The sequence below is a fragment of the Lissotriton vulgaris genome, unplaced genomic scaffold (genome assembly GCF_964263255.1).
Source record: "Lissotriton vulgaris unplaced genomic scaffold, aLisVul1.2 SCAFFOLD_1313, whole genome shotgun sequence".
NCBI classification, from domain to species: Eukaryota; Metazoa; Chordata; class Amphibia; order Caudata; family Salamandridae; genus Lissotriton; species Lissotriton vulgaris.
Window position 1 is genome coordinate 181859 of NW_028252521.1, and position 27717 is coordinate 209575.

Genomic DNA, 27717 nt, shown 5'->3' on the forward strand with positions numbered 1-27717 from the left:
TATGTCTTAGTGGTGGTGTGTGCTTTCAGTAAGTGGATTGAGGCCTTCCCCACGAAGGATAATACAGCGTTGACAACAGCTAAGGTGCTGCTCAAAGAGTACTTTCCACCCTATGGTGTTTGTAAATTTCTGTGGAGTGATAATGGTCCTCATTTTGTTGGGAAAATTGTGGAATACGTCATGAAGGGATTGGGGATTCAGCAAAAGTTTCATGCTGTATTCCATCCGCAGTCAGCAGGTCTGGTGGAAAGGTATAATGCTACTCTGAAACTGAAGCTAGCAAAGATTGTGGCATCTACGTCTTTGAAATGGCCGGATGCTCTGCCTCTAGCATTGCTATCTATTAGATCAGTGCCTCATTCCCGAACTGGCCTCACACCTTATGAAGTGGTGTTTGGGAGGCCTATGAATATATGGGGAGTCCCTAAGCCTCGGTTGTTATATGATGTTCCTTGTATAATGATGAACGATTATTTGGCACGATTAACAAATGATTTACTTTCTATTCATCAACAGGTTCGAGAAGCGCTCCCTGACAATTCCATTGGAGAGGCTCACAATCTTCGTCCTGGCGACTATGTTATGATCCGATCGTTTGAGAGAACCAGCAGCTTGGAGCCGAGGTGGCGTGGCCCTGAGCAGGTGTTGCTGGCGACTCGAACGGCTGTGCGAGTCACGAACAAGAAGCGATGGGTGCATTCTACTCATTGTCGTCGTGTCTCTCCGGATCTGGTGAACCCCACTGTGCTGTCTGATTATCGTGACATCTTGGACGAAGAGAAGAGCCCAGCTGTTACGTTTACTGAATCGGAGGGAGCCTTCCCGGACCACACTGTCTCTGGTGGAGAGAGATATAATCTACGGCCAAGAAAAGCAGTTGTTTTGTGCGAGACTGGTTGAGTTACCGCTCCAGGTTTGTGAAACGGAAGCCAGGAATATCAAGGGGGGGGGGATCAGTTCTGCCAAGTGTAGCGACACCCGTCTTGAATGTCGGAGAAGAAACCAACGGCTACCTCGGAGCTCAGCACTCATATTTTTATTTTTAGTTGCTTTCTTTTTGAGACATTTGTACTTTGAACTATGGCACCTCCTACGATGCGGAATAGAGAATTCTTGGTGCAGTACTTTTTGTTCTGACCATAGTGGTGATAGCGGTAATAGCTTGGGTGATAGAACGACTGCTTCCGGCAAGAGAATATTTAATGCCTACTACCCCAATTCCATCCGAACATTTTCATTTCACTTTGCCCTATCATGAAGAACGACATAGACAGACTTATCTAAATAACAGTTTCATTAAAATTTTACATCACACCCATAATATGACAAACACTTCGAACTGTTGGGTATGTGGAATGTTACCTGGACATCAAAAGAAAGGAGGCACTCCTCTTATTCCTCTCCCGTTCTCTCACAATGGTTCTTGCAATGCTTGGTACACTCTTCTGTTCACTTTGAGATGGCCGACAAAAGGTGGATTACTTTTCCGGCTCAATAAAGTCTGTTATAATGACCGAGATGGTTACCCGCAAGCAGAAGGAACTAAATTTGAATGGGAAGAGTATCGACCAGATAATGTATCTTCGCCTCGAGTTTATACGAATCAGAGAAATGTAAACATGTCTAGTCTGCATGTGATTACAGTTACTGATACCAAAGCTGATTTATGTGTCCGAAATAAAGGTACAATCCCAGTAGGAAGAAGTGAATGTAATACCACTCTCACCTTTGACACTCCAAATGGTATCACCTTTGTGGCTTCATGAAAGACCTACTTTATTTGTGGAAATATAGGTTACCGTCTCCCTATAGGATGGTCAGGAACATGTTATATATCTTTTGTATTACCTCCTGTGTTTATTTCCCCGCCCATTTATCATAACGATTTTGTGTTATACCATGATTTTATACTAAACAGAGTGAAGAGAACATTGGCACTTGACAAAATTCATCAGACAGATACCTCCCTGCAGCAATATGTTGATTTCAATTTAGGCCTATTTTCATTTGTTGGTGCTGCTCTAAACAGCAGAAAGATCAGACGACTGACACGTGTTGTGGAAGCCGTTGCTAATGAGACAGTTTTTGCTCTAGGGAATCTGACTGAGGAACTTCAAATTACCAGAATTGTACCGCTCCAGAACAGAATGGTTCTAGATGTAGTGTTAGCTGATCATGGGGGTGCATGTCGCATTATCGGAAGTAGTTGCTGCGTGTATGTGCCTGATAATTCACCTTCTGTATATGATGCTATTTCTAAATTGCACAAAATAGCTGCTGAAATACATCCTGATAACGGTACCTGGACACTTTCGGGTTGGTTTTGGACTTTGTTCAGTACTTGGGGTTGGAAACTGTTGACAATTTTATGTATAATAATTGGGATACTCTTCTTTTTATGCCTATGTATTCAGTGTGGCCCTATGTTATGTTCTATGTGCATTTCTGCTTGTATTCCATCCAAACGAGCTATTGTCAAGAATGAGCAAATGATTAATAGAGAAATAACGAATATTATGTCGATCAATATTGACGATAAATACCCTGATTACGTCCATTATGAGGTAGCTTCAGCTAAACGCTAAAAGGGGTGTCTGTCGTGATCAGGTTAGCGTTCAGCTTTGCAACACGAATTTCCCCTTATCTTGTCCATGATGTTTGGGGGCCATTTTTAAATCACTGGCGTCCATTTTACATGAACGCGCTGCCTCGTGGTCAGCATGCCCTTTTGTCCTTTCTCTGTACCACTGACCACCTAACTTGCCCAGCAACAGGCTATTTTTAGTACTGGTCAAGCTTGCAGATGCGCAGTAGAGCCCTCTGTACTAGTGGACAGTCATTACTTAGGAATGTTCCCCAAAACTGACCAGTAGTGTTATAACTCCTCCCATAAGCTGGCTGTGTTCCAAAAATGTCCTTATATGTACCTAAACTGAGCAAATGTGTTTCGCCTACTCTTTTTATTACTGTAAAACTGTATAAAAATGGTCTCGCACCGATGTTCGGTGTGATACTTCTTGCATTGCTGAAGGGTGCTGTAGGAATGTACCACCACCCCATGGGGTCCTAATAAACTTGTCTTTTGCATTTCTAGTTTCCGTGCCAACTTCTGTTTTACGGTGTTATGCAGTTTTGCAGAATATGTAGGTCTGGAGAACCCGATACCACAGTTGAAACCCCAACAATGATGAAAATTGATTACCTTTTCGGAAAATTCAAAACAGCATAAATTGTTTTTCAATACAATTCTGCTGCATAGATGGTTATTGTAAGGAATCAGGCTTGTCCCCAATTGGCAAGTGCTGACTTACTCATAAGTCCCTAGTACATGGTACCCAGGGTACCAAGAGCATGTAAGGCAGAATGACCACCCCGTGCTGCAGCACTGTTTCTGCCATCCTGAGTGTGCCAAAGGACACAATGACTCATAGCCAGCAACTGCAGGCTGGAAGGGCAGTGTTTGCACTGCTAATTTGACTTTGCCATTTCACCTAGTGGCAAATCCCCCGCTCCCTTAATATTATATGAAGGCCTCCCCTCATGAAGGCCTACAGAGCCGTATGGAAGGGAGCTGTATATTGTTAAGCACAGCATGTAGGTGTATATACTAACTACCTAACTAGGCACTGCAAAGTATCAAATTAATTAATTGATCAAATTAATTGTGGCATTAAAACTAACTTGATGCCAACTCAAGATTAATGTCACTACTAATGTTAAAGATTGCAGGGATTGCTGTTGGCATAAGCTGAAAGCCCTTTTGTACTTGGAAGCCATCTTAGTTAGCCATGTGCTTGCCATGCGCTTTCTCCCTCTTCCAGAGCATTGCACATGCTCAGAAAGGCCTAGCTGATAGAATGCACCTGCTTCTAGTATAGAACTGTCAGGCTATTCTTGCTGATGTAAGGAGAAATGTCTCTCCTCCCACTTTGTTGAGCAAGCACATTTTGTATACTCATATTAGTCAGTAAGCATGCTGGTATGTGCCAGGACCTCCCTTTGGTTTTATGCTGACTATGTAACCTATGCATATATAAGGCCCCTGTTCTCTGTACTCCTCAGAATGCCTCCTACTGTGGCCTGAGGGTACTGTGTGAATTAGTCTCCCTCATCTGAGATCAATAAATGCATTATTTTTATATTACAGCTTCTGTGCCAATCTCTTCTTTGTTGATTAAAAGGACCAGGTTTATCAGTGAACCCCTTAGGATGTTTATATTTCTTCACTAAAGTAAGGCAACTTTCAGAAAGTTGCCACTCTATCCAGCTAGACCAGTGGCTTCACACATTCTGTAATGTAGACAGATCTCTGTCCAGATGTGGAGATTTGTGAATGGCTTCCAAGCTTAGGAACAAAGGCAATTGCTGCAGAGTAAATTGTGACCTCCTCCCCCAGGAAGGCCATTTGGGGTGTTACCCCTACAGGCGCACTTCAAACGAGAAGCCCCCTTTAACGGGCCACTGCAGATAACACTCACAAACAGGCTGCCTTATGTTCATGCAGACAAGTTGGAGTCAGGGACAGAGAGGAAGAATGCCTACCAAGGGCATATAGCCCTTATATAGCCACAACATTAGAGTGGGCTACCAAGCTCATCACAGTCGAGGGAATGTCCAACACCTTGAGAATGGCCAGAATATTGCACTCTGGGACTGCTAAATGCAATACATCACCATAACTTTGTCACAAAAAGGGAGGGGACCTACTAGCCTATTGGCTAGTGACTGGGCAGTTTTCCGGTGTCAAATGTGCACCCCTGGCACCCTGGACCTTAGTACACATTGGATTTGGAGAGAAGAGTGAAAAAGGACTGCCAGACTGCCTTTGAAGCTGCTAGAAGAGAGGCTGCACTATCGGAAGCACTGCACCTGCTGCACTTTGGGCTAGTAAAGGTTAGATTTTGCCTTTGGCTCCTGGGGAAAAGTTGATTTCCGTCACCAGATCAAAGCAGTGACTCCAAGGATCAGTTGGCTGATCCCTGGAACCAGTTCAAGGGACAAAATAGCTGAAGAGGCCCAAACCGACAAGCTGGTAACCACTGCAGAAATGTTTCTGCTACCTGCCACTGGGAACCAAAAGTGACTAATCCCTGAGAGCCAAAAGTTGCAACCGAGGCATTGTTATGTTATGTTATGTTATGTTATAGGTTGTTTTGTAGCGTGCTCTGCTACTGGGGAGTATCCTGGCGCGTTGCGGAGGTGACCAAACATAACACAGAGAGACAGCCTAGACCTAACAAACAAACAGATGGGTCTTGAGATCCTTCTTAAACTTGGATAGACACTGGGCGGTACGCAAATGAAGAGGGAGAGCATTCCAAGCCTTCGCAGTTACCACAGAAATAGATTGGCCGCCCAGCCTAGCCCGCTTATAGCGGGGAAGAGTCAGTTTGGCCAGCGAGGCTGACCTGAGACAGCGAGAGGGAGTGTAGAAAGAGAAGCGCTTCCTCAGGTAGCCGGGGCCAAGCTCGTGGACAGCTCTAAATGACAGCACGAGAGATTTGGACCCGGGAGTGCTATTAGAAACTAGATTTATTTACTGAGAGGGACACTAGTCTCCACCAAGAATTTTCAGTGTCACCACTGTGTTACGAGATTGACTGCCCAGCCGTAGCTGGCCTTTTACTGTCACAAAGAGGACATTGTGTGACCCAGAGTTCCATGGCCATAGTTGCTGTATGTCACCTGTGAACTAAGGACTCAACAGCAACTCACCCTCCATACACAGCAAAGCACCAGGAGAATCTTTGAGCATCTTTTCCTCCTGCATCCCCAGCATCAGCACACCTCCATTGTTATCTATGATGGTTGTTTCCTTAAGGCTGGAACTGGGTTGGAAAAGGCTCTAGTAGCCAGGTAACTCCTAAGTAACCTTACCAACCTTCTAGACCTCTTCCCTGGCAGATTTGGTCCCCTAATCCAGCCTGGAGCAGCCGAACAAACTCTTTTGAACTTTGCAAACGTTTAAAAACTTTTTGTTAACCAATGCTTGTTTACGGCTGGATTAAAAGTTATTTAATGCTTTAATAATCTGTATCTCTGGAACCCTCAGGTGAATTTTGATGATCAAGGACTCTAAAAATTTATAAAAATATACTCTATTTGTATAAATTGTTCTTGTGTCTCTTTCTTGTTGTGTATTGTATTGTATTGTATATTGGATTTATATAGCGCTTGTCACCCAGGGGTCTCTAAGCGCTTGCCTTGGGAACCCGTCCTGGCTTTTCCCTGTGAGATAGCCCCTACAGGGCATCCCCTAGGTGAAAGCCAGGCATCCCGCCGCTGGGGCCATTGTGGAGATTAAGCAAGCTATTGCCCAGAGTTTATAATAGAACCAGAAGATAGAAGGTTTTTCCCTTGCGCCCAATTGTCCAAATGTATAAGAACAAGTTATCAAAAATTGCTACCAGGGATAATAATGACGTCTATCTAGCGTCATAAACGGTGTAATAAATTACACACAAAACATTTATATACAATATATCCCGAGCAAGTCTGTGTCGTGTACAAAACAGAAATTCAATCCAATGAAATGTTCCAAATTTTTTATATCAAATTCTTCTTCTTTATTGTTCTTGATAAACCACAAATATCTCCTCAGATCACTAGCCAACACGTGTTTCGTCTATTTACAGCAGTCTATGCAATTAGACTTCATCAGGGCTAGAATATGCATTAAAAACAATAGTTATACATTGAAAAGACTGTATATTACATATTTACAACCATTAATTCATTAAAAAGCACTAGCCGTGCTGTGTGCGTCATCACAATGATGTTATAATTACTGACAGGAGTATATTAAAAATTCATTCAAGAAACATTAAAGTCATTTCTAAGTGTAAAACCACCACTGAACAAATTCAGCATCTAATCAACAAATGGAAGAAGTGCAGAAATAATCACCAAGGCCCTTATTCCAATCACCAAGTGTGAGCCCAAGTGTAAGTCTTAGTCATATCAGAATAGTGAAAAAGAATACTCCCCTACACATTCCAAAAACAAAAGTAAAGGTCAATTAAGAACATCTTAAGCCCTAGCTATCCGAAACAACAGATTAGAGCCCCAAATTGGTTAAATCTGAAAAGCATCGGTTCATTTAGATGTGGAAATTGCAGTATGTGTTGTAGAATGCAACAAGGTGTACGTTGCTTTAATTACAATGGCTCACCGAATTACAATATTACAACACACATTGACTGTAACACTACGTATGTAGTATATGCCCTGATTTGTAAATGCAAGTTTTTCCTAAAGTGGCAAAAAGAGTTTGCAAAGGCTTACATATGGATAACATTGCAATTGACGTGGCTATCCAACCCACACTGAAAATCAATTTTTGGAAAAAGCCCTCAGAGTATGGGAAGAGGCAAGGCAAGCCCACGCCTAATTGGTAGGAGAACTCAATACTGAAAGTGGTGATGAAGAGTATAATGACATAAACCCTTTTGAAACTGGGGGGGAGGGGCAGGGGGACTTTGAGAGCAAGTTCCCCAGGAGAAAATCAAGGGATGGTCTATGAGTGAAAGGAGCTTCACTTCCACAGGGAAATCCAAGGAATTGACTAGCTGGCCATAAAAACAAGAAAATTGACCTTAGCCATGAAAAGAGTCAAGCTGGGGTTAACTCCCTAAGAATATGGGGGCAGCAACAAGGTACCAGAGATGTCCAAAGGGATACTTCCCTAGTTTGTTGGAAGGAATTACATAGATAAGTGGCTGGCATCCTAGGAATGCACACTCAGGGTGAGAAGGGTGAGTAATCAACATTGGGGGACCCTATTGTGGGAGTTACTACCAACAGTAGAGAGAGATAGATTGCTGTCACTAGAAGATGAGGTGACAAAATCATATACCCACATGAGAGAGGCACTCATTGATTGGTCTCACCCCAGAGTAATACAGACTTAAGTTAAGGAACATAACCAAGGGGCCAACGCAGACCTTGGTGGGCTTTGTGGATGTAGCTGTGAAGTTATTGAAAAGCAGTGTTGAGGGTAACAGGGTGTATACCTATGAGGGGCTCTACGGTTTAGTGGCTAAAGAACACATTCTTATAAATTGTACATCAGAGACATTATACCATCATCTGATATATTCAAAGCTTTTTAGCCCTATAGTGTTGAGCAATAGGGCTGATGAGTGGGTTAGAACAAGAATACTCAAGAAAACCCTGGGGAGTGATCCCAAGAAAGGGGGGTCAGGCCCGCAGAAGGGAAGGAGGAAGGTGGTAAACCCACCAAAGTGGTTACCTAAGAGACCCAGAACCCTAAGAAAGAGGAAAGCAAACCCCATATCACTTCTAGCAAGCAATGGGGACCCAAGGTATGAAACATTCTTAGACAGTAGGCCTTGCTTTGACTGTCAGCAAACAGGGCACTACAGAGGAGATACAGCATGTACCAAGAAAAAGGATATCACTGGTCTATCTAGCCAGTGCAGCCTTTGAGGAGGATTCACCTGATATCCTGGTAGCCTTTAACAGGGAAATGGGCCCAGATTGTGTCCTGGTGATTTCTGAGGGTAGGAGTAAACACTTCCTCAAGGTGAATGGAATCCCAGTCACTGCCGTAAGAGACACATATGCCAGTCACACCATGGTGGTGGACAGGTTGGTATTCCCAAACATTAGTTTCCAGGAGAGGCTAGGAGAGTTAGGGCTATCTATGGGAGGGCACCAACAGACATGTGGCCTTAGTAACCCTGAGGATAGGGGGTACCCTTAGTTGTCATAGGGTGGTAGTCATTCCTGACCTTCCCCTAGATTGTCTCCTAGGCAATAACCTGCTAGAGGTTGGCATCAGAGCAGAGGGCCCCTCCCTAGGGCACTGCCTCCTCCAAGGTTCCCAGAGGTCCTGCCCCGCAGGTTAGAAGACTTTGATCCCAGAAGAAAGGCAACAAGAAGAAAGGCAGGAAAGGAAAGCAACTGTTAACAAGAGACCAAGAGAGACAAGAGAATTCTAACCCAGGAGGGTAGAACCATAAAGTTGCCACTGGTAATGTGTGTCCTGTTCTCCAATAAGCCCTGAACAGTCAGGCAACTGATCAGCAACAGGGTGTCACTCCTAAACTGACAGAAGGAAGGGTGTCTACCATATGAGGTGGTAGCCCTCCAATCTGAAAAAGTGGAGAGGCTCCATGAACCCAAAGCATCCTCTAAGAAGGCACATTCACCTGACAGTGGAGTGCTTAGAGTATTGTTCTGTGCTCTGGCATCTGTCAGTAGCCTCTGCTGGGTGTTTGCTTTTATGGCAGCCCTATCCCTAGCTTTGTGGTCCGGCCCCATGACAGGAGGCAAAGTAGTACCCCTTACCCTGTTAGTAATGGTGGAGTTATTCCAATGTTGAATAAGCTATTTGAGTAAGATAGGTGTTCCCCTAGCTAAGGTTGTGTTAGAGCAGGTGGGTACGTCCCTACTCAAAATAAAATACAAGGATGGGATAGACAGAGAATTAGCTAAACTCCAGTTTAGGATGGAGCCTGTCAAATTAGAGGTAGGCCATTTCCTCTGTGGGAATGACCCTAACAGAAGGATGTAAGGCAGAGTAGGCCCTGCAAAAGGTCAGGCAGTTTCCTACAGTCTTCCTTGCTAAATGTTAAGGGAGACTCAGAAAGATTCGGGTTGAGACTCCCAAATGTATACGCTGGGGGAGGAGGCATAAGGAAACAGGCTTTTTGCAGGTTTCCCTCCACCTTTTGCGCTCATTGGGACTACTAGCTGCTGTTTGTTCAATCGTGAGAGTTCACTGAGGCCCACTAACCCCACCCCAGTGCCAGTGTTCTGACCTATTTCAAAAGGTGTGTTGAATTGCATGTTCCCAATTGCCAAGTTCTGATTTAATTATAAGTTCTTAGTATATGGTACCCAGGGTACCAGGGCATATAAGACAGAGTGTCCACCCAGAACTGCAGCACTGTTTGTACCAACTGAGTGTGAGATAGGACAAAATGGATTCCAGCTGACTGCTGCAGACTGGAAGGACAGTGTTTGCACTGCTACTTCGACTTTGCCATTTAACCTAATGGCAAAGCCACCACACCCTCAAAAATATATGTAAATCTCCCCTAAGGAAGTCCTATCAAACTCATGGCAGCGAACTGAATATTATTAAGAGAGACATATAGGTGTATATATGTCTTAGCAGCAAAACCCTCATGGTGTTGTTTTGCTGAGTAAAAGTTAGTAGCCCCATTGGCTAATACAGGGTTACCGGCTGGCATCCCAGCCTGGCAAATTTCTGTATGGGACTACCTAACTCGGTCCTGTAAATTATCACATTAACTGTGGCATGTAATCTGACTTAATGCCCGAGATTAATGTCACTACTAAAGTTAGGCAACTTTTAGAAAGTTGCCACTCTGTTACCCAGCTAGTTTAGCCCCCTAACTTGAATAGATGAGCCAGTGTAAAATGTTCCACAATGCTACGCAAAATCACCCCATCCATGCAAGCCACCTCCTTGTAGGTACCTTTCTATGCAACAAAGAAGCTCCTGCGTATTGGCTCGATGACCTTAATTCCCAGGCTCTCTCCAGTGAGAAAGAACACCGTCCCATATTATCAGCATATCCATTCACATGTATCTTCTCCTCCCTGGGCCTAACTCCTAAAACAAAGACATTGGGGCATATTATCAAGAACAGGCGATAAAATTATCGCTGCTTTATCGGCACGAAACTGCCGCTAAAGCGGCGATAATGGGCTTGATAATATGCCCTTGTGAATTCCCATAGCAGAACAGGTTAACACCAGAACCTGGGCTGCTATGGGAATTTATATTGCTCTTGATAATATGCCCCATTATTCTAACTAACAAGGATGAATTTCTCCACCTGCAACAGAAAAGTGAGAAAGGCAAATGTTACATGCACATGAATTTTACTAGCAAATCTTAACGCAAGAGCAACCAGGGTGAAAAACACTTTAGGCCTACAGAAATCGGGCAATACAAAAAACAGCAAATGTTTTCATAAGGCACACGCATAACTGAATATTATTACTGTGCACTTTTAAACCAATGCATTACCTAAATACACTAATCATTGAAATTCTCGTTAGCCACATATACAGTTCCACAAATTACCATTTTCATCTAGTCACATATAATTTCAGAGTTGTTTTTCTTCATGTTTTACACTGAAATACCTCTAGCACTTCACTTTTCAAATGATTACAGTACTTGATCTAATGGCAAAAATATTAACAAAATAAGGATTATGTGCAGGTGTGAACTCTTCATGATTATAATGCACCCCTACAAATGACAGAGCAAATTGCGCTCAATCAATTCCCAATCCTAGATCGACGCAGTGACTCCAAGTTGGCTAATCCCCTGGAACCAACTCAACTGGCAAGTTGGCAACCACCGTAGATGTTTTTCCACTACCTGCCTCAACGGTGCCCAAATTGACCACTACACAGTAGCCAAAAGTTTCCCTTGAGTCTTTTTGAAAAAGTAGTGCCTTCAGAGACCGAATTCATGAAACATAAGGGCCACTATTCCTTATCAAGAATGTTCACTGTGTCAATAGATCAGCAGCCTAACCATAGCTGGCCTTTTACTTTCGCAAAAAGAATGGCGTGGGATGCTGAGTTACATGGCCAAAGTCGCCCAACCTACCCTGTGGACCGAGGACTCAACCGCAATTCACCCCTTCAACGGCACAGCACCAGGAGCATCTTTCAGCATATTTTCCACCCACATCCCCAGCAACAGGACCACTTCATTGTTATCTATGCTGTTTTTTTCCGAAAGTTTGTAACTGGACTGAAAAAGGCTCTAGTGGCCAGGTAACTGTCCGAAGTAACCTTACTGGCCTCCTTCATCTCTGCCCTGTAGGATTTGGTTGCCAAACTTGGGCCGGAGTTGCTGAACAAACTCTTTTGAACTTTTTAAAAGGGTATCATTTTTTTGTTGAGCAAAGCTTGTTTGCAGTTAGATTAAAAGTTGTTTAATGCTTTAAAAATCTGTATCTCCAGAACCCAGAGGTGGATTTCTATAATCAAGACATTAAAAATCCATTAAAAAATGCTCTATTTGTTATGAATTTTTATCATGTCTCTTTCTAGTTTGGTGCTGTTAAATGCTTTAAACTATGTTCCTTTGTCAAGGCTTGCTGGTCGAAGCAACAGCTACCTAGGGTTGAGCAAAGATGATACAAACTGGCCTGATTTGACCCAAGATGAGTGCATTCAATGATAGGGCCCCACAGCCATATCATACAATTTTCACAGTTATCCTAGCCCAGCAAAACTCTTGTTGATAATCTCTGAGCACTTTGTACCATTCCTTCACTCCCAAGCTATTTCCTCGCTTCCTTCTTTTGGAATCTATACAAAATGGGTACCTTCAGAATCCCAAGGATGTTGGAGAAAAGGAACCCACACTTGGCATGGATAACTTATGTAGAACAAGTTATGAAAGTGTAAATGCAAACTACCCAAAAATTCAAAAAAGGCTCAGCTCTGGGAATGGAATATCCTCAGCATTTAAGAGGTTGAAGTTTTAATAACAAAGAAGCATTTATCACTGTCAAAGGTGGCAACATACTACAGGTCCAGCTTTATTACTGTTCAAGACACCAGGTAGCCAAACAATTTTACATAAACAATGCCTTAAATTAGCACTTCCAGTGCCTACATTATGTGATCCAGTGCCGGGTGTTTCGTGGCACTAGAAAATGAACCCAATAATTTGTATCTGGTCATGCAATCACACCGGTTCTAGAAACGTAAAGGTACACTGAGAGCAGAGGGAAAGCGTTAAGCAAATGTCCTGCAACACAAGTCAGTTGTCTCTCTGAGATAATAGTCAGAGCTCAGATTCACCATGCACAAAACTAATACCCACACTTTTCTTATGCCCAGACAATTTTGAAGAGGATGCTTTTGATTGTCAGATCTAGACTTGGTGAAAGGGTAATGGGTAAATGGCAGGCCATACCTGGTATCATATTTCTTTATGTATGTATGATAAGGTTCTTTGAAGTACAAGTGGGTTTGGGTGCAACTCCTCCCAGTCATCGTGCCGTGATGACCCATCCAGCCTGTACACCTAAGCACCCTTTTTGCCACTGTCTGGAAGGAATACACAAACCCCAACAGCACAGCCATTCACAGTCATGCCTTCCATGAGAATGGTGGAAGGGCAAGAATATGCCATCCGAGGAGCCCATAACAAGTGTGAAACTGGTCTGGGGTTCCTGGTGTTCTAGTTCAGGGAGGACCTGGCTTGGTTGTTTGGGTTGGACTGTTCCCATTGGAGTAGAGCAGGGTCAGGACTGATTTGCATGTAGTTGGGTCCAAACTGAAGTGGCATGGTGTGCAAAATATTGATGGATTAGGATGTAGACCGGGTAAGTACCAGCAGCTGAGATTAATTCAAGCATTTCATCCTTCACTTTTAGTATTCTTTTGTATTACCTTTATAAAAGTGGCCTTTTGAAAATTGTAACTTAAGATCCAACAGCACTCACCATTAAAGAGGGTTCTTAAAGACAATTCATTTGAGTGTAAACATCCCAAAGTTATCACTTATTAAATGTAATGTGGTAACCCAGTGTTATTCAAAGGGAGAGATAAGCCTTGCAAAAGAGAAAAAAAACTTTCAGGAGGTTATCACGAGGAGGACATTTAAAACCTAATATAAATGTCCTACTTTTTAAATACAATGCACATTACCCCATGAACCTTTAGGGTCCACCTTAGGGGTGATGTTCAATTATTACAAAGGAAGGTTTAGGCCTGGAAAAGGTTTATTTTGCCAGGTCAAAATGTCAGTTTAAAACTGCAATACAGGCTGCAGTGGCAGAACTAAGACATGCTTTAAAAGGCTGCTTTTGTGGGTGACACAATGAGTGCTGCAGGCCCACCAGCAGCATTTAGGTTACAGGCCCTGGGTACTGATAGTACCATTGATAGGGACTTACAAGTAAATACATTTTGCCAATTAAGTGAGTCCAATTTTACCATGTGTAGAGGAAAGAGAACAAGAACTTTAGTACTGGAGTTGTAATGCCAACACAAACAAATTAGGCAAAGCAGGAGAGATTAAGGCAAAAGGTTTGGGGAATACCATACCATGGATCTCAGCTCTAACACATATATTCAGTGTTCATAAATCAAGTCTGTAATCCGAATGATTCTCAATGTAAAATGTTATTCAGCCATAATATGATTAATACACATTAGTGTTGTGCTCATCTTTCTTCCTAGAACGCATTGATTTTCCCACCCACTAGCACAACTTAAATACCATTGTGATTCAAAAATAACAAATAAGGAAATGCAGTGAGCCAAACATGATAAATGTCTGCACATTTCGTGCATATGTGCCAAACATCACTGAAGTTATTATATATGGTTAGGAAGTTTGTTGCACTTTCCATTGAAAAGGCATTTTGGATTTGCCTATAACTGAGGTTCTATGGACAGATCTTCAAACCACAGGCAGCTTTGATCCCGTATTCTAATTTTTAATATGTAATGTATTTGATTTTATATAGCGCACAAATCACACCGAAGGTCTCAGGGTGCTTGCTTAGGGAACCCATCCTGGTATTCCCCTGTGAGATACCCCGGCAGGGTATCCACAAGGTGAAAGCCAGGCATCCCACCGCGAGGGGCCATAGTGGAGATTAAGCAAGCTATTGCCCAGAGTCGCAGAGTGTGACCCCGTGAGTTGAGAATTATCGAGTCCGTGGAATTTTGAGCCCGAGACCCTGCCGCGTCGGGAATCGAACCCTGGTCCACGGCCGCTCTCAGCTTCAGGGTCTGCCGCCTCTAACCACTGAGCCACACTTCTCCACACACTTGCATGAAGGAAGGAAAACGTTAGATAGGGTGCCAAAAATGAGTTTTGTCAATGTGAGTTCCATTAGGAAATGTTGCCTATTGCTACAGCAAAAACTGCTGAATTTATGCCCAACTTCGCATGAAAGTGGATGTATTTGAACTAAAGACGATCTGTTTTTAGGTTGAGCCTGAACAGCGCTTGCGCTGTCAGGCAATCTATTGTAGGTTCGATGTGGAGGTCTGACTACTCCTGTGCTTCAGATAGGCGCTTGTGCGTGTTCCTCAAAAATCATAGCCTACAAATGGCTGATAGGTGTTGTATGTCCCACCAAAAAAGTTCACTCCCCTGAAGTATTGCAGCGGGAGCAAGCAGCAGAGCGCGCTCCAACAGCTATCCTCTGCCCTATTAGTTCTACCTCCTCCCCAGCCTCTCTCCCGTCCGTCACTTTCCTTGGTCTTTCCCTCTGCGGAATGGATCTGCCAGTTCTTGAATTGAAAATTTGTGAGCACTTCATCTATGTGTCAAGTAGGACACTCAGCAACACTCTGGTCTTGTGAGATGAAAGATGGTGGTGCTGCTGAGGGAGCAATGTTAGGACTGAGCTTGTGTGTGCTACTGGGAGGTGAAGAGAGAGCAAGCGTGGATGGGAAGCTACCTACGTACTGTGGGAAAATGCCTGAGCTTGTTAATAACATGTACTCGCTCAGTATGGACATCACCAGTGTCAGCTGTCTTACAATTGAGGAAAGAACACAAGTGCAGCCATTTCTCTCTGCAAAACATCCTTCTTGTCTCTGCAGTGCGAGCACAACTATCGCTGCTTTTCTGTAGTCATAAGTTTTCACGTTGGTTCCCTTTTTTTTTTTTTGCTCAAAATTCTTCTGAATAGTTTTTTGTGACCAGAGAGGGATTAATACTCAAGGTCGCGCATTTCGGAGCCACATACTTGACCTAAAAGCATCACCCTTCTACTGCTGCTTCTTTCCACTGTGCTACTGGCGTGGAAGGACAAGTTTTTTTTTGTTGGTCATTATTTTTTTTTTTAAATTAAAAGTTAAATGTAGTAAATAGTGCAATAGAAAGCAGCATATAACAAGTTAGGACAAAGAACAGAGTTAATAATCTCAATGAGTCAACAAAGCATTATGAAAATACAAATCAAGTAACGTGAAATAGCTAAATAAAGTAAATGAGTCAAAGTTCCATCAGAAGAAAGACATGACCAGCATGAGGGAGAGGTAGAGGAATCAATTTTATGAAGGAGGGAGGGAGTAATGACAGCTCTATTATATATAAAAAATAAAGATTGAGTAATATTGGCAGGTTTGGAGGTACTAAAAATGTTACGCCACAATTGATCCCTTTGGGGGACAAATAGTGAGTGAGATAAATCTGCCTCCCATAGAAGTTCGAGAGAGAGTTTATCCCTCTTAGGGAAAGGGGAAGATAGAGACTTATTTATGGATGCTTTGGGGATGGAATCCATATCAATGCTGTATAACGGTGTAGTAGGAGTGAATAGGGAAGAGTCAGATGTTAAAATTGTTGTAGTAAAAAGGCTTGAAGCACAGAAAATAGTTGGTTATATTACTGTAGGCAAGAATCGGGTAGGTTATATTGTTCTTGCAACTCAGGGAAAGATAAAATGGAGTTATGAGAAACCAAATGATAAACATAAAAAATACCCTTTTCCTTACAATGCTTGAAATAAAATGATTTATGACGGAATTTAATACATTTGTTTACCAAATAGAGGATGCAAGGAAGAATTGCCAAAAGTCAAACCCTTGTGTGTAATAGTTGTTGGGAGTATTTTAAAATTGGATTTTTAAATATGAATTTCCAATCAGGCATAAAAGCCAGATTTACTATCTGTGCCAACAATTATCATAAAAATACGAGGGAAAGAAAAAAAGGATATGTTAAACAATCCCCAAATCTCCTTAAACCACACAGTGTGCGTTCCTACAGAGAATTGTAAGATGAAAAATAGTCTTTGAGGGGTTTAGACAAGCCCGAGGCAATATTAAACAAGCATGTTCCTTGTGCTAAAAGGAGGCAGCAGGGGTAGGGGCGAGAGGAGGGGGCGAGTGAAAGCGTTTCACTTGTAAGAGCGAGCAGCTCCAGGAGCGATAATTGCTACCATATGGTGCCGCGCACTCCCGCAAGTGAATCGCCACACGTGCACACCGTTGCCATTAAAGGCAATGGAACACGTGCAAGTTTTTGGCTGAAAAGCCAACGGAATTTCAAAAGGTCTTTTTGCCTAGAGACCTAAAAAGGCAAACAGGAGGACAAAAAGGTAATAGATTTTGTAGTATAAGTTTTGAAGCAGTAACATTATGGTTGAGTGTGTTGGGTATGGTGGGGAAAAACCAAACCCCCAAGTATTTAATTTTAGATGGACACCATGTAAAATTAGTATTGTCAAACATACAATGATAACAGGAAGAGTTTAGTGGTAAAATCTCAGTTTTGGGAAAATGTAATTTGTAATAAGAAATACTCTAGGCTGCTTGAGAGATTCCTCTCCTGTGCTGAGCCCTAACAGAAATGGGTGTGGTCATGACGAGCTCAGCTCGTCAAGAGCACACGAGCACTGTGCCTCATGACGAGCTGAGCTCGTCATGAGCCCCGAAGGGGCTAGAAAAGGGTCTAGGGAAGTGAAGGGTTCAGACATATAGACCAGAATGTCATCTGCATAGGCAGGTATTTTAATTTCTAGGGAGTTGAGTTTAAAACCAGTTATATGGGTATTACATCGGATGTGTTCAAGAAGGGGTCCCAGACAAAGAAGAGAAAGCAAATAAAGAAATAAATAAAGGTGAAAGAGGACAACCTTACCTAGTGCCTCCTTATAAAATAAAATAAGGGGAAAAATGACCATTAACAAATACACAAGCTCGTGGTTCAACATATAGTAGTTTGTTAAGTGAGATTGATTTTGGACCAAAACCAAACCTGTGAAGAGTAGAGAATATAAATTGCCAATTTTACAGGCAAAAGCTTTTTCAGCATCAAGTGACAAGGTTGCAAGGGGAGGGGAATATTTTCTTCCAAGGGCAAGCATATTGGAAAACATTCTAGCATTATCAGATGCCAGTCTGCTCCTAATAACCCAGCCTGGTGAGGTTTAATAAGAAGGAGATTTATATCCTTTAAACGAGATGCCAAAATGTTTGCAAACATTTTACAATCATACTTGATTAACAAAATTGAGTGATAGTTTTTACAGAAGGTGGGGTCCTTATCTGGTTTGGTAATAAGGATAATGAGGGCATCCAAAAAGGAGCTGCTGGCTTTAGAGCTGGAATAAAAAAAATTAGGAAATTCTAATATTTTGGATACCAAAATAGAGGAGAAGAAAGAAATAAGTTCACCAGATAAAAACATCTGGACCAGGAGCTTTGGTTTTCTTCATAGACCTAATAGCATCCATAATTCCCTGAAGAGTAACATCTTTTTCAAGAGTTAGAAAAGTATCAGGAATAGAAGGAGGGTTAGGGAGTCCCGGGAAAAAGGTTTTGATATTAGACTCAGAAAGATTTGTGTCTTCTGTATATAGTAGTTTATAACAGGATTTAAATGTATTAATACTGACAGTGTACATCATCTTATTATCATGCTCACTACGAATAGGGTCAATAGTTTTCCCTTCCGATTTGATTTTTAAGTAATTGGACAACATTTTACCATCTTTACTCTGACCTCCATGGTATTTGGATTTAATTTTAAGAAGGACATTGCATGCGTCTATGGTAGCAATCTTATTCAGGGCAGACTTAGCTTTAATCTGCTCCTGTAGGCTCGAAGGGGATTTGGAGGTAAAGTAGGTATGTTCAAGAACTTTAATATGTTGAAGAGCTGAAAGGTATTTAGCATCCAGTATCTTCTTTTTTTCGGCTTAGTAAGTAATAGTGAAGGCTCTGAAAGAGGCATTAAAAGCATCCTAATTACTATGAACAGAAGTATCTTTAGATTAAATCGAAAAAAATTCATTAGAAAATAGAGGTTGCTTCCAAAATAAAAGTTTGGTCTGATAGTAAAAAATTATTAAAATGCTATCGCCCCTGTTTGGAAATACTGAAAGACATATCAAAAGAAGACATAACCGGGGCATGATCAGAAAAAAAATAGAACCAATTTATGATGATAGAACACAAGGTAATAACGATTTAGAGACTAAAATATAATAAATACGTGACATAGTATGATGTACATTAAAGAAGAACGTGAACTCATATATATCCGGGTTATAGGTTTTCCAAGCATAAATAGAGTGGACGAGAGGCAATGACAGATTGAAAAGCTTTGTGAGACTTATCAGGCTTACACTTACATTTAGACTTCCTATCAGAAAACAGGTCTAACCAGTCATAAAAATCACCAGCAACAATGATATTAGGATTGGAAATAGAAGAAAGTTTAAGTTTAACACTGCCAAAATTCCGGGTCAGATTTAACAGGGCCATAAATATTAAGGAGAGTGACTTGTTTTTGAAATATAAGAATATCAGCCATAACCCATCGCCCACCCGCATCACATTCAGTTGATAAAATCAGAGCATTCAATGACGTGGGGAATAGAATAGCTTCACCACCTTTATGGTTAAAAGCAGGAGAAAAAAACAACCTGACTTGCCCATTGACGTTTAAGTTTAAGTGATTCAACATCATTGCAGTGCAATTCCTGTAAAAAAGCAGTATGAGTATTACGTTTTGATGTATGAGAAAGTTACTTTTGACGTTTGACGCGATGACCCAGACCACGAACATTCTACAAGATAACATTAGAAATGTTGTGGGGAGAGAGGGAGCATACAGCAACAGGCACAAAGGACTGCAAAAACAATAAAAAAAGATATAAAGACACTGTTTGTAAATCATGAAATGGTATAAGTAGACAGCTATTGGAAAAATAAAAAAAGAGGTTAGGGAAACACTCATGTAGAAATAAGAGAAGTGAGAAGGGGAAACAAAAAGGAAAGAAGCCAATTCAGAAAGAGAAAGAAATGAGTAAAAAGAACTAATAAAAGAGAAATGAAAGACAGATCAAGGATAAAAGTCCAGATCTGAAGAGAAGAGGTAAGCAAAGGGCATGTTTGCGCAGAGAACATGAGCAGCAACAGGGAAAAATATAGGAAAGTTTGTAAAAGAGTAGCCACATATTCAAAGAAGTATATGAAAACACAAAAGTGAAATAAAACATAACCATGTATAGAATTAAGAGTATTGAGTAATAAGACACGTTAGTCATAAACATGAAGAAATATATACTTGGAGCATAAAACGAGAAACCACATGGATAGAGAAAAACATATTTGGTACAATTAAGTATTAGTCTCCATAGTTTGATTTGTGATATTTCGCAGAAAGTTTTCAATTTAGCCGGTCGTGCAATGCCTTCATGGGTGATCTTACAGAGGCAAGGTTAGAGACTACCATATAGAATGTTCAATTGTCTCACCTGGGGTTGAAGAGCTAAAAATTCTTTTTGACTGGCATTGATTGTGCTGGAAAGATCTTGTGAGATAAAGATGTTATGGCCAGACCAGATAAGGCAACGTTTTACTTTAGCGGCGTGTAAGACATGTATCAAATCAGTGAATTCTAAAAAGAGCATTATGATGCCACGAGGTTTAGAGGAGGGAGGTTGAAGAGGGCCCAGAGGATGAGCCTGTTGAATGTTGAGAGGCGGCATAGATTGAAGATGAAAGAGGTCAGGAAGAAACATCTTCAGGAAGGTCATAAGGTCAGGGCCCTCAAGATTCTCAGGAAGGCCATAGAGTTGAAGATTATTCCGTCTGGTACTATTTTCAAGGTCTTCTGTGTGTAGTTTGAGCTTCTGAATTTCTAGTTCCAATGTAGGCCTTTTGGTAGTTATGTCTTGGAAATACACAACACGTTGTTCCAGTACTGACATTTTCCACTCCATAATGATCCTCAATTTGTTACGATTTTTCAGTAGTTCACACATAAATGGTTAAAGACCACATACCTCATCTAAAATAGAGTCAAGTACAGGATTGTGAGATGATAAAATTGGAGAGGGCTGGTAATTCTGAACTCTTTTTGGTTTTGTACTTGAAGAAGACGGTTTAGAAGGTGAATGCAAATCACTGGCCGTCTTAATATGAATAGTCGAAAGTCGTGTAAGGGTTTAAGAAGGGAGAATCTGACCCATTCATCAAAAAGGAAAATATAAGCGCAAACCATTCAGTAAAAAAGGATGTATGAAGATGTACTTGAGGAATGGAGTGCATAGAGCCACGTTTCTTTAAGGATTCTGCTCTAATCAGAATAAATGTGCGCCATATAATAAGATTACAGTGCTTTCCAGAAGTAAGTACATTGCAAAAATAGGCCAGAAATAAGCATAGTCATTGTTGAGGAAAGATGTTAAAGTGAGAATCACTCATATTGCAGGAATGGCAGCAAAAGAAAGGGCAACAGAATGACCACTGAAACACTGTAATTAAATAATGAACCTCATTGATAGACGTCACAATACTGCAGTTATCCAGTAAAATGAGGCAAAAACATATTTCTTTCTCCAGTTTTCCCATTTAACAAGAGAGAAAAATAAGAAAAACGCGAGTGACGTGACCTAAAATGGAAGCCACCCATGCCTGAATGAGGAGATTCACTGCCGCAGCCCCAGGGTTCCAAAAAGCACCTCTAGCGGTCAACACGGCATGCAGAGTTGTCGCGGGGGACATAAAGTCGTGAACCGCATCGGAGGTGGCGAGGAATGTTGATTTAGGGGTCACAGAAAAGCAAACACTCTACGTAACAGCGCTGGAGCTCACGAGTCTGCCGCCATCTTGCATCGGCGTCGAGCCACGCCCTTTTCGTGGAAGGACAAGTTTATCTGTCATTCTATTCAGCTTTCGCCTGCCTGGGTGAGAAGCTCAGTGTTGAGCCCCGTGCTGCCTGCCCTACCCATTTTTCTTGGAGGTCTGTCAGGAGGAGAACCTTGTGGGTTTGGTAGGGGAGCACATTTGTTTATGCAGTGGAATATGATGTGACCTGCATAGTAAAGTACTAACTGAAGGGTCCAAGCTTCGCATGCTACTGGTGTTGAGGTGGTTGCAGTCTGACACTAGCCCCTTGTCATTCTCGGAGCCCTTCCGACTTTCTTTCTGACAGTTTGCCTATATTAATATTTTTTTCTAGAAGGAGCTATAGAAAAAAAACTCAGAAATAAACATGTCTGCACTGTTTTAGTTTCAAATATACTCTTTTAATATTCAGTGTAGGATCGTTTTTTATTGGGCTCCTGAATTCAAATGTGCACCTATCAGACTAAAAGTGTTTTTTGTAATACATTTAAATTTGCATGTGAAACTATGCAGTATTAAAAGGCACAGCACACGAGGCCCAAAAGAAGCATTCCTTGTAGACTTTTTTTTTGTCGCTCTCCATTACTTCTAGTTTTGCTCTTGCTTAACCACTACTGTAGTGCCACTGTGTCTCCCATTCCTTTTTCAATGAACATACTTTGTCTCTTACACTATTTACCCCAGGCTCACGTTCCATCTATAAAAAAGGCTCACTGAGATAGCTTCAGAACATAGAGTTAATACACACCATATGATACACGGCTTCTTAACTTGTTCCTATTCATCAACATTGTATCAAACCTGGATTTGAAATAGAAGTTTGTTCAAATCTGTGACTATGCTGTGGAGAAAGTGTTGACGTTTTGTCTATTTTCATCAACTGATGAGTATCAGAGTGTCAGGATGTAAGTCCAGCGCGCCTGCCTAACTACATTTCCCAGCAAGCTGTGGCTCTGAACTACTGTTCCCAGCATGCCCGGCGGAACAGGATATCCCTGGGCGGAGCCTTACGTTCAGTGCTCGTGATTCTGTGAGGCGGAGGTAGCGGCTGCTCTTCTACTCCCGGTGTATCCAGGTTACTGGGGATTCCTTTTGATGTGGAACTCGGACCAACGTTCCGGTAACTTTTGTTAACGCGCAGTTAGTGCGTTCATTTCTGCTGTATAGATTTTGGCGCTATTGGAGCAACGCTGTTTGTTTGTTCTGTCCTTCGCGGCTGCGAGGGGGAGAAGCCTACGTTTCCGGTTGACTGTGGATACGCGCTGGCTAGCGCGTTCTTCCTGCAGATCGGTTTAGTGCTTACTGCTCAAGTGGAGTGACTCTGACTGTTTATTCTTTGCCTCGCGGCTGTGAGGAAGTTAAGCAAAGGGATTTACTGTGTCTATTGACAGGTGCCAGGAGAAGTTCTTCTGAAGTGCGCCGGTACCCGTTGATTTGGAGGTGCAAGTGGCGGAGTGCAGGGGGGGAGTCGGACCTCCGCACTGCCGTCACGAAGCTGAGGGTACTATATTGGATTAGTGGATTTAAATTCCAAAGCGGATGACAGTAGTGAAGGAACTACGTCATGCCGTGTTTGGGTTACCTTATTCATGTTTAAGGACCTAAAGGATACTAATGCACTGGCTTATACCATAGGAGGTACTCATTACAGCGTTAATGCGCAGGCGTGATACTTAAGTCCTGGCGCAATTAACAATTTCTTTGGATCTATTCTTCAAAGCCTTTTTTGCACTATGGGGTATGTTGCTATCAACAAAGAAGGCTTTTCTTGTTGAAGTGTTACTGCTTGTTGGTAATACTTTCTTTTGTGTTGTGCAGGAAGGAAGGAAGACGGGAGAGACAGCACTAGGGTGTTTTTGGGCACGTTTGCTACAGGTGAATTTAGGGGTTATTAGACTAGTGAGACTTACTGAGAGTAGGGTTAAGTATTGTATTAACCTTTGTATTTTTGTCTTACAGTTTCTTTATCCCTGCTGCCCCTTTCCTCCTCCTCTTTATTCTTTCTGGGTTTTTACCCCTTTTGGGGTTTTTTCCCTCGCCGTATCGTCTGAACACCCTGTGTTTATACTTCAGGGTGTTGGAGGGTCCGGAGGTGGAGCATTGTTGCTGCAGGCGGATCCCGTGGAGCGTGAACTTGATACAGAGTCCCTGCCACTAGATATATAATTGGACAAACATTATGGCTGTCAATACAAGTTAAGCATAAGAGGTTGAGGTATATACGGCAACTGAAAAATAACGTCATTTATGCGTTGAAAATTTCACCACGTTTGGTAAACGTCTCCAATACAAGTTTTTAACTTGCAGAGGAGACTTAGCATACAAAAAACACATGATAAGAGGATATATTAAATTTGGTGTTGGCATAACCCAGAGGGATTGTGGAGGGTCAACAAAGGGATGCTAATTTGAGTATGTCAGAAGAAATGTTGACCGAAAAAGTGATCAATAATTTGAGCAGGGTTGGCTACTCTCAATGGGTGGGTGTTTATATGATGATGGCTCAACCCTTGTATTCAGCTGGTCTTAATTAAAGTCAGGTTAACTTGTCAACATTTTTTAACCACATGCATTATTGACCAAACGCTGTGTCAATGACTTAAGTAGAAAGAGAAATGTCAAGATGAATGTGAAAGCTATAACTACCGTAAACAATTTAGCTTCCAACAAGGCAAATCACTAGCTTTTCTCCAAACATAGTGTTAACTCAATTTTTTGAGGCCTCGGCTCTGCACAGATATTTTAAAAATAATTCAACAATTGGCTTCCGAAATGTGAATTAAGATGAAACCATCGTACGAACACAGTTGAGCATCTCCAAATATATTTGAAATTGAAAGTCAGCAATTGGTAATTACTGTGTGCTGCAATCCCGTCTAACATTTTTTTTTGCCCACTCAGACAGGAACCAGCCATATGCAAATCGCCCTTGGTCTTGCTCCCGTATGAACAGTCCAGCTCAAACTGCCAGGTCAGGTCTACTTTGAATGAGAACGCAAGCAACCTCAGACTGGTACTGCCCTATTTCAGCCTCTTTTTTGGGTGCAGCATGAGTCCCATGGCACAATGAGCATGGGACCCACGTCTGGTCATACCCATTGCACTTAGGGCATCACACTGATGAAAACAAAAGTGATGTCTCTTCCTTGAATTAATCTCAGCCACTTTATGTTCCCATTAGGAGGGAACCTGTCCTCACAGTTCGGGCTGGATTATTCCAATTGGAGCATGACCAGGGTCTATTTGCAAAAGGCTGGGTCCTGTCTCAGGTGGCATGGTGGGGGAAAATATTATGGGCCTGATTGCGGCACTGAGTAATTACCAGTGGTTGAGATTAATTGAAGCTGTTAACCCATCACTTTTTTTTGCTTTTCTCAAAAGAAATTGGACTGGTTTAGCAAAACATCCTTAATCAATTACCACAATTATTTATCACATGAGATTTGCTCGAGAAAGGACATATTGAAAAGCCATGCATGTAATGGGAGCTGCTTCTAGACACTTAGGGGCATATTCTCAAGGACTTATCGCTGAGTTATTGGCACTTTAGCGCAGCAAAAGTGGCAAAAGATTTATCGCCCCATTCTCAAGCTGGTGTAAACTTCCGATATCGCCAGTTTTCCAGCGATAGGTTTCGCAAAAAACATCGCCACGGATGAGAGCGACAACTAACGCTTATGATATGCAGAGTAGGCGTTCCCATGCAAAAACACATGAAAACAACACTTTGCGTCATTCTCAATGATCAGCCAGATTGGCGATGCGATCCAAAAACAGGTGATAAGGCGCGTTAACAGCAGGGATTTAACACTTGCCTTTTACTTGTGTAAAGCAGGACAACAACCTGCAGTATGAAAGGAAGCCCAGCCCAGAGCCACATCTGAAGACCAACACATGTCATGGAGACGCTAATCATGCAGCTCGGAGACTCAAGAGGGCCACAACACCCACCGGCACCACTCCCACTACCACCCCCACCCCCAGGAGCCAGCTCCCTGGACTACCACCGAGGCAGAACAAGACACCGGACCTTCCAAAAACGCATCAGCCTCAGATGTCATTGCCGATTACAGGCTCAAAAGGACAACCATCCTCCGCATCCTGACCCACATTGCCCGAAGGATAACGGTATCAACACAGCGGACAACCAACATCCCTCCCCAGACAAAGCTGCTGGCTGTGCTGCACTTGTTGGCCTCTGGTACCTTCCAACCAACAACTCCCAAAGTCGGAGGAGTCTCACAGCCAGCCCTATCAAACTTCCTCACACATGTCTTGGATGCATGTCGACAAAAGCAACGGCAGGCCCCTGTAGCCACACCACAAGCTAGTCCCAATTCATAGTGTTCCTATGCAACCAACCCCAAACCCCGCCGTTGCCTGGCGCCTCTGTTCTCCAGATCCACGATTGTAGTTTCTGAAATGGGTGTGCGCCAGGTCATGAAGTCCAGTAGTCAACAGCAGTGGAGAAACAGTTATTTAGTACAAAAACATAAATTAACAACCCAAAATCATCAGCCAACGCATTCCATTCCCAATGAGGAACTTCATCAGGGCAACTTGTGGATCCAATTAACTGCATATGGTCCGGGAACTCCCCAATAAAATTCCACATTCCGAAAGTTCGTATTCAGAAACCTGTTGGATAAATGGTGACAATGGTCAAGCATCCGTATAGTCACAAATGTAATCTGGTACAGTGTATTGCACTTGGACAAACAGGAATGCTTACAAGTATGATCACTCCTGAACAAAAAGACCGAAACAGACGTTTGTGTGGTCGTAACCTTCGTAGGAAAGAAAAGGAAGGTTACGACCACACAAACTTCTGTTACGGTCTCATTAGGCAGGATTTATCATACCTGTAAGCATCACGTTTGTATCAGCTTGATACCCCTGCACCTTCACTTCCCCCACACTGTGCAGGAACAGCTGGAGACCAAGCAAGGGAACCACGCCATAGAAGGCTTCCCGCACGTGTTGGGGTCAATTGACTGCACACATGTACTACTTGTGCCCACTGCCGACACTGCACACAATCACCACAACAGAGCGCCACACATACCATCAATGTGCAGGCAAAAGTGGACCACCGGGGTCTGTTCACCAATGTCGTCACAAACTTCCCAGGCAGTGTGCATGATTCCTAGGCATCCCGGTCCGCCGCCCCGTGATGACTGCCCGACCCTGCGCAACCAGGCCTCAATGTCACCTGTCGCCACTGGCATGTCTCCAAGAGGGCCCACCATGTGCCGGTGCAACCTCCACAGCCGTCGCTGGATTGGGCAGCACAGGCCCCCAGCGCACCCTGCTGCACCGCGCCATGGAGTCATGTCTGTGCAGCCTGCTGCCTTCAGCGTACACGCATTCCAGCTGAGCTCACAATTCAAATCGAACCTTCATTGGCAAGACGGTGTATCGAGGCCTACGCATTATCGAAGGCTGCACAACCACTAAGCTCTGGTGCCACTAACTCAGTCACCATCTCGCGGCCGTAGGCCCGTGCCGGCCAAAGTGTCACCAACTCTGTGCACCGCAAGTCATGGGCCCTTTATGATTGAGTTGCATGGTGCGGAGTTGCGGACGCCATCATGACACCTCTGGGAGTGGGGAATGTGAGGTGGTAGGGCCCTATGCCCTCATGCATAAATAATGACCCCACGGACACTCTCCAATAGATAGTGGAAATGGCCTCGAGCACATACGCCCTGCCTATTTCATTGGCAGGGTTTTTTCAGTTGGTCCATTCCTTGAAAAACCATAGGTGTGTTTACCCGTGGATACAGTCACAAAAAGTTTGCGGTTCGAATTTGTCAAGACACGTTAGTGTCATTCTACGGTGAAAATTATTTAACATATCCAAAAACACATACAAGACAGACTCAAATGTAACATAAAACACACACTCTAATGATCAGGGCAGAATCGGGTTGTAGTCAGCCCATGTGCTACTTGTTAAGTCATAAACTTATTGTGGAAAATGAGAAAATTCTGTGAAGCTCCTAACAAAACATACTGTTTTGTTAGGAGTTTATTACTCCATGAGACCATAGGGGTTACCCGTGTTTCCTTGCTGCCTGT